The sequence below is a fragment of the Triticum dicoccoides genome, chromosome 2B, assembly GCF_002162155.2.
Source record: "Triticum dicoccoides isolate Atlit2015 ecotype Zavitan chromosome 2B, WEW_v2.0, whole genome shotgun sequence".
Lineage (NCBI taxonomy): Eukaryota > Viridiplantae > Streptophyta > Magnoliopsida > Poales > Poaceae > Triticum > Triticum dicoccoides.
Genome location: NC_041383.1, coordinates 765,790,030 through 765,801,904, shown reverse-complemented (window position 1 = coordinate 765,801,904; position 11,875 = coordinate 765,790,030). Strand labels below are relative to the sequence as shown.

The following is an 11,875-nucleotide window of genomic DNA, read 5'->3' as shown; positions in this document are numbered from 1 at the left end:
CCCCGGCCTGGGTCCTGTCTCAGCCACTGCATGCGCAGGTAGTGGTGCTGTCGGGCATTGCAGTGGCGTGAACAACAATATGGCATGGCAAGATGAATGTGTTGGTCGATCCTGAAGGTGGGATGGCGGAAGATGACGGCGTCTAATTCTAGAGTATGTGCATGCGGTGCGTGCTGGGGGCCTACTCGACCGGTTGGTGCTCTCGGCTTGTTTGTCGGCGGCTTAGTGAGGCCACCGGATTAGATGGTGTGTGTTTACATATGGTTGGATCACATCATCAAGCTTGTAGGAGTATTTAATGCCTAACGAAAATATTCGTCTCTTCACGACAAACTATTTCTCTAGAAGGATGAGACGCCCCTTTGCGTGTCGTTTTCTTTTCATAATTGCTGGCGAATGGTTTTCTTCTCGGCTTCAATCATTTTTTGACTCTTCTATTTTTTTTCCTGTTGTGCATGTTAGTTGTTATGTTTTTCTTTATTTCTTATTATATTTTGGTTAATACATTTTCCAGTAGGTTTTTAGGTAGCTAATTCTTTCTTTATTTATCTTGGGTAATGGACTGTGGCGTGGATGGTAATTTTTGCTTGTAGTTGAATTATAGTTTCATTTTGTTTCTTTGTTTTTTGGTACCGCTTTCATTTCACGCATATTTGCATCCTAGCATTGTTTTTACATTTCAAAGTGACAGAGTTACAATACATGTTATTCTGTACTCAGGAAGTGTAAATTTCAATGATATGACAATATAATCTCCCTTGTTCTCTAAATAGTTTCTGGTGAAAGATAATTATCAGGTAGGGAAGAAAATTCTATGAGACATAGGCACACCTGAAAAACAAGCTCATACCCAGCACAACTCCATGAAGAGGCCCATCAAACTTTTTGCTGGGCTCGCAAAGACACACTACTGCGTCACTGCCTCACCGGCGATGGTTGACAGGTGCCGCGCGCACTTCCTCGGTCCTCCTCGGGGATCGCCATTAGCCGCTTCCTCTAGATGCAAGTGTTACTGAGCCAACACAGATGGTCAAAAACTCACTCCTCGCTTCTTATTTAAGTGTAGATATTTGCCAGATCCACATCACCGGCGGTTTTTCACTTCCTCCATGTCTTTCATTGTCTCCACACAGGAGAAGACAGCTACTCCCTCCGTTCCAAAATAGATGACCCAACTTTGTACTAGTACAAAGTTGGGTCATCTATTTTGGAACGGAGGGAGTACTTGGCTACTTGCCCTAGCTGCAATGCCGAGTGATGCTGCCCTTAGATTGCAGTGTGGTCGCGCACTAGCGGACAGCGGGGTCTGAGCCATCATCTGAACACCGAGGTGACTGGAACAACAATGCTTGCAGGGAAGAAATGCTTTAGGACTCCCACAAAACGCATGTCAGCTTTTTACAAGGATATAAGAGCAACTCCAACGGGCCGACCGAAACAGACGGCGCATTTGTCCGTTTTTTATCCGTTTGGGTCGACCGCCCGCCCGGCGTCCGCCCAGTTTTGCATTTGGGTCGGCAGTGCGCCCAACGCACCGACTCATTTCATGTCCGCATTCAACTTTTTAAAAAAAGGCCCGCGGGCGATCATGCCAGCGGCCATGTCTCATGCCGGCACCATGCCAGCGCCGGCATACAATGTCGGCTTCAGAAAATATCACCACAGTTCATGTTGGCGCACTCGCCAGCCGGCCGGCACACATAGCAGCACACAAAAAAGGGTGGGACTTGAGTTCGACCATACCATCACGGCTCCCGTGGTCCTTGATGACCCGATAGCAATGGGAGAGATTGAAGCACTAGCCATTGCGTTGAACCTTGAATGCCTCCAAAGCTTGAAATACCTACAAAAATGTTTTCATGCAAGCATATGGGCAAGTGATATGCAAATGAACACGCAAAGGATGAACTTGATGACACAAAAGAGGGCGGCTTGCTAGCATACCATGTCTTGCATGCCGATGCCGCTTACAGGGCGGGCCTTGACGCTCTCAAGAGTGGCGCAAAACTTGTTGCACTTTTGTTGGATCACCCTCCACCGCTTGGAAATGGAGACGCACCCGCGCGTGCTCAAAAATTGGTAAGGCGGAAACTTCTTGCGCTCATGAAACTCTCCGTGGACACGAATCCAACAGGTTGAATGCTTTTGCTCGGCGCCCGTCTTGGGGTCTTGTCCAATGTCTCCCCAACACTCGCAAAGAAGCTTGTCCTCGACCGCCGTGTACGTCTTCGTACGCTTGCTCTTGCGCTTCAGCTTAGGACCGGCGGCTTGGTTGGCGAGCTCACCCTCGAATAAAGGCTCCACATCGATGTCGCACTCGTCCTCTTCCTCTAGCCCATAGTCGTCCGGGAACTCGTGGTCGAGGGGGAAGCCGTCCAGGTCGATGCCGACCTGATCACGCATGAAGGCCGCCTGGTCGGGATCATAGCCAGCGGCCGGCGTGACGCCTCGCGGCCGTCCTGGCTTTGTGTCTCGTCAGGATCGTAGCCAGCGGCCGGTGCACCGCCCTCGAAGATGAGGTTCTGCATGTAGTCCTCGTCGGCGGCGGACGGCCTTTCGTCAAACAGGTTGCGGGCGCCCGGGAGCACGCTGGCCGGCGTCTGCCGCGCGCGTTCCGCGCGCCGCCCGATGACGAGCCACCAGCCACCGGGGTGGAGTTGAGGTCGATGGGCGCTGGCATGGGCGTGGAAGGCGCGATCACGCTCACTTCGGGCGAGCACTCCCCGGAGAGGCGGGAGGCCTGCGAGTAGACGTGGAAGGCGGGAATCGTGCTGCAAGCCGACGCGTGGGGCGAGTCGGGCAGCACCATCCGAGGAAACGCCGACGAGCTGGTGCTGGCCGCGACGACGGCAGCTTGGACGAGGCCGTGCTGGCTAGGGTTTAACCCTAGCATGTAGAGCGCCTCCCTCGTTGCCGCCGCGACGCGGGCATTGGTGACCTCCTGTTGCGCGGCGGCGACGACGGCGGCCTCATCCCTCGCGTCAGCGGCGTGCCTCCGGCCCTTCCTCTTGGCCGACTCATGTGCCCGTTGTTCGGGCGTCAGCGCCTTCTTTGGCTTGGCCGTGGCGGCCGTATTGCGCGGTGCACGAGGCTTGCCTTTCCCGGTGGGGGCGGCGGCACCGGGCGAGGCGAGGAAGGCGAGGCCGGCGGCGGCGTCGAGGTCGATGGCGTCGTCCATGACTGGTTGGGGCGGGAGCGAGCGCAAGCGGGCGGGAGTGTTTTGGTGGGAAATGGGGGGAAATGGTGGTGGCTGCCACCGACCGGCGGGCCCGGGGAGAGAAGTAGGCGTGCACACGCGTCCGTCTCGTGTCGGCGCGGACGCAAATCCGGCTAAAAATGTGCCGGAAATGGGTCGCCATGCAGACGCCAAGCGGACATGCGTATGTTTGGATCGGCACGTTGAGCCGCTTTTTGTGTCCGCGCCGACCCAAATGGACGGCGGCGGACGAAATGGGTCGCCTCATTGGAGTTGCTCTAACTTGATTAGCAAATAGACTTGATCTCGTATGGTCATTTTTTTACCAGGTAGACTAAACTTCTCTGTGTTTTCGGTGTGAAATTTTCATCTGGAAGATTGGAACAAGTAACGGTTCATTATACTTTGTTTTACAAAGTTTGAAATATGTAAATCATAGCAAGAAAGGTTGTAATCGAGGTTTTGATTTTGAAATAATGTAAAGTAGTGTTTGATTTTATAGTGCCATGTGTCCTTTCTGTATGGTGCAAAAAAATGATGTATGCTGAATTTGAAATAATAAACTTTGATAGTGCCACGTGGTGTTATTTGTATGGGGGAAAATTGAATGGCATTGAACTGAAAATCAGTCAAATACCAGATAAGCAATATTTTATGTTTTTGCCTTTTTCTTTCTCTTATGTTGTGTTGTTAGTATGCGAGTAGTGGGCCTCGTGTTTTGTAATAAGTTGCCAAGTGTATTCTCTGTCGTGTCATGTGTCATGTCAATGGTATGAGGCTTCGATGAAAGTGCAACTATCCCTAAGTGGTGTTGGTAATTCCTAACAACATATAGCTCATTGAGCTAACATCATTCCAAGATAAATATTTCAGGAAAAGCTCAATGAATGGCAATGGCATGGATGAGATAAGTGGATCCTTCAAAATACTAAGGAGAAAAGGATTGGCTCAAGCTCAAAAGCTCTAGACTCTACATTTTATATTTTAGTGATCCAAGATCACATTGAGTCTATAGAAAAAGCCAATACTATCAAGGAGGGATGAGTTGTTGCTTAATGAGTTTCTTACTCCACAGTGCTTAGTGATATGCTCCAAAACTCCCAACTACTTTCTCATATCCACATATGACCTAAACCAACAGTCAAACTCGGCCCTACCGATTCTTTCTACCCGGCGCCACCGAGTTCAGATGTCATAGCCACTGCCACAAACCCTAGGCAAATCGGTCTCACCGATAGGGATCTCGGTCTCACCGAGATGGGGTTGTAATCTCTCTGTTTCCCTTCGTAACGTTTCGGTACCACTGAGATGAGCGATCGGTCCCACCGAGATTGCAATGTAAACTCCCTGTTTCCTTTTCGTAACATTTTGGTCCCACCAAAATGAGCGAACCGGTCCCACCGAGTTTACCTGACCAACTCTCTGATTAGCTTATTACCAAAATCGGTCTCACCGAGTTTGTGTAATCGGTCTCACCGAGATTACGATATGCCCTAACCCTAACCATATCGGTCCTACCGAGTTGCATGTCGGTCCCACCGAAAATCCTAACGGTCACTAGATTTGTTGAATCGGTCTGACCCAGTTTACCAATTCGGTCCCACCGAGTTTGGCAAGTTGAGTGTAACAGTTAGATTTTGTGTGGAGGCTATATATACCCCTCCACCTCCTCTTCATTCGTGGAGAGAGCCATCAGAACAAACCTACACTTCCAACTTGTTGTTTCTGAGAAGGAACCACCTACTCATGTGTTGAGGCCAAGATATTTCATTCCTACCATATGAATCTTGATCTCTAGCCTTCCCCAAGTTGCTTTCCACTCAAATCTTCTTTCCACTAAATCCAAATCCTGTGAGAGAGAGTTGAGTGTTGGGGAGACTATCATTTGAAGCACAAGAGAAAGGAGTTCATCATCAAAACACCATTTGTTACTTCTTGGAGAGTGGTGTCTCCTAGATTGGCTAGGTATCACTTGGGAGCCTCCGACATGATTGTGGAGTTGAACCAAGGAGTTTGTAAGGGCAAGGAGATCGCCTACTTCGTGAAGATCTACCGCTAGTGAGGCAAGTCCTTCGCGGGCGACGGTCATGGTGGGATAGACAAGGTTGCTTCTTCATGGACCCTTCGTGGGTGGAGCCCTCCGTGGACTCGCGCAACCGTTACCCTTCGTGGGTTGAAGTCTCCATCAATGTGGATGTACGATAGCACCACCTATCGGAACCACGGCTTAAAAATCACCGTGTCTCCAAATTGCGTTTGAATTCTCCAAACTCTTCCCTTTACATTCTTGCAAGTTGCATGCTTTACTTTCCGCTGCTCATATACTCTTCGCATGCTTGCTTGAATTGTGTTAAGATTGCTTGACTTGTGCTAAGATAGCTAAAATCTGCCAAAGAATAAAATTGGGAAAATGATAAGTTTTTATTTGGTCAAGTAGTCTAATCACCCCCCCCTGTAGTCATACTTTCGATCCTAAAAGTGGTATCAGAGCTTTGGTCTCCGTTTGCTTTGATTTCCATAGCCACTACAACAGGACCATCCCTATACCAACGGTTTTTTCCGTATCTAAAAGTCCATATATGCGTTGTTAGTGTCTTTACCAACGGTTTGCGATGCGTAGCCTTATCCAGTGTTGCTAGCACATAATGCAACACTTATACTTTCGTTGATAACATGAACCGTTGCAAGAGCACAACACATAAAACCAAAATTTACAACACTTATATATGTTGGTGCTTAATATACATGAGTCCAAATCTCATTGCTTGGCAACAAGAATTTGCAACTAGTACATATATAATGTGAATATCTATAATCCCAGCTATTAAATTAATGTTCCACATAATGGTAATAATTATGTATCAAGTGAGGAAAAAAGGAATATACTCACGAGGGGACGAAATCATATATTGGATAGAACTGTTGGATTACAATAGTGGATATTACATGAGGAACTTCATCCAAATGTGATACACAATCTAAATATTTTCTTGACATCAAAACTTTAACGAAAGCATCCATCAACATCCGTACAACTTAACAAAAAATTAACTAAGGAACAGGAACATCATCCAACAGGAACAACATCCCTACAACTTAACTACAACTAAAAGGGTATGTCGTCGTCATCATCATCATCATGAACCAGAACACCGTCATCATCATTGCAGTATTCTTGCCACACACCCAGATAATCATCCATATATCTTTTGAATCTATAGAGAAAATAATGAATTGTTAACATAGAATGCATTGACATGATGCAAGTAGTGATATAGGCAGGATATGTCACATACAAAGGTTGAAGGCAATGCAATCTTTGTTTTTTCTACATTACCGAGAATATTACACGTCTTATGACTCCGTACCAAATCTTCAGTTTTCACAAGTGCCATATCAACATGCACTGCCGAGAATTCATTTGTAATTTCAGCATCAAGTTTACATTTAGGATCATGATATCAAAAAAATATACATTTAGGATCACAACTTACAACTATAGCAAGAGCTACGATCCCTATTAGGTACAAGTGGAGACATGATACAATGGAAAATAAGGATAAAACCATGTAATTGCAATGCTTAATTAACCAAACAATTTTATTAACAAAATGAATTATTGAGATGTAAATGAAATTTCAGTCTATTTCAGGAATATAAATAGAAGCACGGCCACTCTACAATAATGATTGCAAGTTATCATCTTTCAAGAAGTACGGTGCAAATAAAAGAACTACCATAGGGGAAAGAACTAGACGTACGGTTACTAAGTTGAAGGACAAACATGGCGAAAACCTTTGTCTGATCTTTCGCTTCATAGCCTTGAAGCTGACCTGCATACATGAGTAACTAAGAATTTATAAAAGAAGCTAAGAATTTATAAAAGAAGCTGCTCTGTTATCATTAAAAGTATATAATGAATGAGAATGGATTAACACAGAAACTATAATTAGCACATAATTCTAAGCCAGCCTTAAGGAATGATCCTCACCCAACAGTATGCATATACAAATCTACTATTCTCATTAGAATCAGTTTGCTAATATTGAAATGTTAGAACGATAATTTTCTACTAATTTCCATCAATTTCTTCAATTGATTTCTGGCATCTTACTTCATTTGCGTTTCATAAACATTGCCAAAAGACAATTCATAGTAAGTTTTCTGTAGGAAGTTGTGTGTGTTTGGATCATATTAAAGTTATAATAATATCAAGAAATGACACAATATTGTGTGGTATCAAAGAGCTAGAACTGCAACCCCATTTAAGAAATGATGACTCACTCCTTGCATAATTCTCAATACAATTTCATGACAGTAGTTGCATACAGTTTTTCCAAACCAATTCCAGCATAGAAGAAAAGGAACCCGGGGATATATTAAAGGTTTGCAAAAATCATGGAAACACATGATGACACATTGGCACAATAGTAACCTTGTGTAACACTTCAGGTTGCAAATATCTTCTGCTGGAATCATTAATGGTACCATAGCATCAATCTTGACTCTGCGCAGTTTGAGAGCTACCTACAGTAGAGAATAATTGACATCAAAAAATTACAATTATAAAAAAGATAAAACATATTAGAATATGACTGAATCCTATTTACATGGCTTGTCCTTACATGCATGGCTGGTGTTTAAGAACATATGATTCAAGATACAGATTTATCCATGTTTGGCATTAGTTCTGGACATGTGTTTAAGGCAGTGACTGGTGTTGTGCATGTGGGGGTTGTCCGTATATGCAACCTTCCCTATGATACGACACGACACTGGCGAGCCTCATGGAGGCCAAAAGGGGTTGCAATGTGGTGGTTGTGAGTGTGACCATTGGTATGAGAAACAAAGATGACCTGCAGTGCACCGTAGCAAGCAGGAAACCTGCAATTGATGGCATATCCATGGCCGGAGATGGCCGGAGCAATACCGTGTAGCAGGCTGCAGGACCTATTGGTGCTGCGACAGCGCCTCCCCAGTATCGGCAATGAGTTCTACATCGAGCCCTTGACCTCGTGTGCGCGGGCCGCAGGGTCGTCGCGGCCGCGACCTCATGCTGCACCAATTGTCTCTGCTCCTTCGGCAGCGAGATCAACACATTGAGAATCTCCCTCAGGCCGCGACGTGGTGTCCGTCGTGCTCGACATTTCTGCGGGGTGGTTCGCTGTGACAATGCCTTTGATCGACGAGGCATGTCACTGCCGGCGGGTCAGCTGTGTCAATGCCTTGATCCAAAACGCATGACTCCGAAGTACTCATTTTGCATGCTTTTATTCTATACTCCTTTACAGTCTTGGTTTTCTTGAATTATGGCTGGAAATAATTTGTCTCTTTCTTGCATACGTCAGTAGCATGCTTCCGGTTGAAAAATAACACCTCCATATACTCGTTTACTTCTGTTTGTGAGCAGTGTTGAACAAGAATGAACCATCAGCTCACACTGCTCCTAGTAATGCATATTTTGTTTTAAAAAATGGCCCCCTCTTGGTTTCTTCACTTCTTGCCACGCTCCGCCACTGCCAGACAAATGCTTTTAATCTAAGCAGCAGGCAGACATAGATAATCAAGAAAACTGACAGAACGAAGAGGTTACTAAATCCATAGTTTCAGGTTGATCAATTATCTTGATGCTTTTTGGGTGAGGTCGCAGATATATTCAGATGTCTAGTAGTGGTTATGCGACACACAGGTAGAAGGTTCAGCCTTAACTCCCAGGGATAGTTCGAAGTCCAAGTCATGGTCACATACCTAGCCTCGTCCGACTCCACGTACAGCGCCATGTTAGCCACGTCCTCCACCTCGAGCACCGTACCATTGAGTTTGCTTGACGATCACTCTGTGCATTTTAAAACCGAACCGAAAAACCATACCGAAAATAAACCGAACCGAACCGATTTTATGGTTTTTATGGTTTCTGGTTTCGGTATGGTATGAACTTTCCATACCGATTTGAACTTTGGTTTTTATGGTATATACCGAAAAACCAAACGGTTAACCGAATAAACCGAAGTGAAAATAAATTTATATTTCTTGAGATGAACAACCGTACAAGTTGTCATTTTTCTTATACATGAGTCAAATTCACTGCTAAGCACGTAAATTTTTCTTGTAACATAGTTATTTTTCTCTTTTTAAAATGCTAAGCACATCCATAACCATCAACAGATGAATCAATGCATGCATATATACTTATATATATAGTCATATACTATTTGTGCAAAATAGTATGTGTTTTGAATCATAAATTTGCAAATTATTATTACGTCATTTTCAAATTCGCGTCAAGTTTGGTTTTTATGGTATATACCGAAACCATACCGAAATAATTTGGTATATACCGAAACCGAACCATATTTTATTTTCATACCGTATTTACCGAAATATTAATACCGTACAAACCGAAAAACCGTATAGACCGAACCATGTAAACCGAATAAACCGAACGCACAGGGTGACTTGACAATGTATTCCTTTTCCACTTCCCGCCTCAGTGCATGCTCATCGACGCCGAGGCACATCTTGTCCATTGACACCACCGTCAGTAACGTCACCATGGAGTTCACACGTAGCCTGTTCCTCCCTGCACGTCTACAAGAGGAGAAAAAACAGAGGTCAGAGGAAGGGGGAGAGAAAGAGAGGATGAATCCAGGGGAAGGGATGCACTCACCGGAAGAGAGGAGTACTAGAGGAGGACGACCTGGCCACCGGCGCTGGAGCCGACGCCCGAAACCCTTGGCAGGGGGGTGGCCGTGAGCAGCGGATCTAGTCGAATGGGACGGCATCGCGAGGAAGCGCGTGAAGGGAGCTAGAGATGGGACGCAAGAGGGATGGGTGGGTGGGGGATGCGATGGATCCAGCAGCCGCCGGAGCTGCGCGGTGGGATGAGGGGAGGGGAAGGGAAGGGCCGGCGGCGGCGAGGTGGATCGGAGGAGGGAGAGGTGGCGGCGATCTGGGAGAGATGAGGGGAATCGGGGGCTCTGTTTTTTGCGTCTCTCTCTCTCCTTTGCTCTGTTTTCCATATGTATAGGTCATGACAAATCTGCAACGCATATGGTACATCGATTATATGCGTATCTATTAAAATTTTGCAACATATAGTTAAAATGTTGTAGAAATTATGTTGCTTTATAGTAGGTATCCTTGTAGTGAGCTTTTGGTGGTCATAGCCTTGGTTTCAGAACCTAGGAGAGTATGGCGTATAGCGAGGGAAATTATCATCATAGAGGTTCGTACTTTGATGAAAATGCATATTCTTGGACATAACCCCGCCGTTTGGGCTATTGTGTGTATTGGCTTGCAAGGTGAATTCTTTGATGGGAGAAAACCAAACCGTGAAGCCAGCACGGAAGAGTTGAAGATGCTGCAATACAACGCTCAAGCTTGTGATATCCTCTTCAACGGACTGTGTCCCGAAAAATTCAATAAAATCAGCCGTCTTGAGAATGCAAAGAAAATTTGGGACACTTTGATTGATATGCATGAAGGTACTAACTCCTTCAAGGAATCCAAGTCGGATGTGCTCCAAAGTCAACTTGACAAGTTCAAAATGAAGGATGGTGAAGGTGTCGCTGAAATGTACTCTAGGCTTGCTCTTATCACAAATGAGATTGCCGGCTTAGGAAGTGAAGAGATGACCGACAAATTCATCATCAAGAAGATCCTAAGAGCTTTGGACGGAAAATATGATACCGTATGCACATTGATCCAAATGATGCCAAATTACAAAGATCTCAAGCCAACGGAAGTCATTGGAAGAATTGTTGCTCATGAGATGTCACTCAAGGATAAGGAGGAACTTCACAACAAGTCAAGTGGTGCTTACAAAGCCTCATGTGAAGCCCCCACATCATCAAGTGAGAAAGAAACCTTCAATGAAGAATTTAGCTTAATGGTGAAGAACTTCAACAAGTTCTACAAGAGTAGAAGCAAAGAAAGAAGCTCCAAGTTAAGGTCCTATAATGAAAAAAGATCTTCTAGTCGAGAGCGCAATTGCTACAATTGTGGGAGACCCGGACACTATTCCAATGAGTGTGTGGCACCCCACAAAAGAAGAGAAGAATCACCCAAGAGGAGAAGTAGAAGAGAAGAATCATCACTAAGAGAGAGGAGGAGTAGAGATGATCGTTATGAACGAAGAACATCCCGGAGAGCAAGGATTCGGAAAGGAAGGACAAGTCATCAAGGAGCTACACAAAACGAAGACATCAAGCTCATGTTGGTGAATGGGTATTGATACGTCCATTTTGCATCATGCTTTTATATCAATATTTATTGCATTATGGGCTGTTATTACACATTATATCTCAATACTTATGGCCATTCTCTCTTATTTTACAAGGTTTACCATGAAGAGGGGGAATGCCGGTAGCTGGAATTCTGGCTGAAAAAGCAGCAAACGTTGGAAACCTATTCTGCACAACTCCAAATTTCCTGAAACTCCACGAAACAACTTTTTGAATTTAATAAGAATTTATGGGCGACAGAAATAGGCCAGGGGGCCCACACCCTGTCCAGGAGACAGGAGGGCGCCCCCCTGTAGGGCGCGATCCCCTATCTCCTGGGGCCCCTGGTGGGCCTCCGGCGTCCATCTTCTGCTATATCATCACTTTTACCCTGGAAAAAATCGTGGGCAAGCTTACGGGACGAAACTCCACCGCCACGAGGCGGAACCTTGGCGGA

The 11,875-nt window shown here is 45.4% G+C and overlaps 1 long non-coding RNA gene across 2 annotated transcripts; it reads right to left on the bottom strand.

The window, feature by feature from the left end:
* Positions 1–6,094: 6,094 nt before the first annotated feature.
* LOC119368655 lies at positions 6,095–9,028 on the bottom strand. Of its 2 annotated transcripts, XR_005176703.1 has the most exons (5): positions 8,945–9,026; positions 8,127–8,712; positions 7,632–7,723; positions 6,958–7,029; positions 6,095–6,411 (listed from the first exon to the last, which is right to left on the bottom strand). It is a non-coding gene; the product is annotated as an uncharacterized LOC119368655 (long non-coding RNA). The 2 variants fall into 2 exon arrangements; XR_005176702.1 differs by lacking the exon at positions 8,127–8,712 and having other exon boundaries at positions 8,945–9,028.
* Positions 9,029–11,875: the final 2,847 nt, after the last annotated feature.